Consider the following 806-nt stretch of genomic DNA (forward strand, 5'->3'; position numbering starts at 1 on the left):
AACTACCTGCTGATGCGACCTACTGGATTTCGCATGTACTGCGACCACAAGAACCTGATCCATGTGTTTGCCCCCGGTGAAGAGTGGAAAGCACACACCCGGGGGAAACTCATGCGGTGGGCTGCCATTATTGGCGGCTACCGCTATGACATTATACACATCGACGGTGTCCATAACCTAAAGGCGGACATGATGGGTAGATGGGGCCAACCGACTCCACGTCTGGTGGCAAAACGAGTACTCGTCCGGCGCGGTCACAAGTGGACGAAGAAACGGCGCCCGGCAAAGTCCAAGGCACCGCCTCGACCACAACAGAAGCTGCGGCCTTTGGACGACGACTTTGTGTGGCCGAGTGTAGATGACATCCGTCATGCGCAAGAACAACATGCGCGTGACCGACCGCCCAGGACGACCAATGACGGTGTGCTATGGAACGTGGATGGCCGCCTATGGATACCCAGTGCGGCGGACGACCTGATCCAACGGATCATGGTGGTTGCCCACTGTGGCAGCATGGGGCACCGTGGTCACGCGGCACTGGTGGCCTCGATCTGGCGCCTATTCTACCTCGACCGCCTAGCCGATCGAGCGACGGAATTCCTCCGCGGATGCTTACTGTGCCCTCATGTGAAAGGGGGAAGGATGGTCCACAGACCGTATGCACCCAGATGGCACGCAAAGGAACGCAACGAAGGAATTCACTTCGACTACCTATACATGGGCGAAGCATACAGTGGCGCCAAGTATGTACTGGTGTTGAAGGACGACCTTACACACTACTGCGAGCTGGTGGCCTGTGACGGCCC

The sequence above is a fragment of the Aphanomyces astaci genome (genome assembly GCF_000520075.1).
Source record: "Aphanomyces astaci strain APO3 unplaced genomic scaffold supercont1.5, whole genome shotgun sequence".
NCBI lineage: Eukaryota > Oomycota > Saprolegniomycetes > Saprolegniales > Verrucalvaceae > Aphanomyces > Aphanomyces astaci.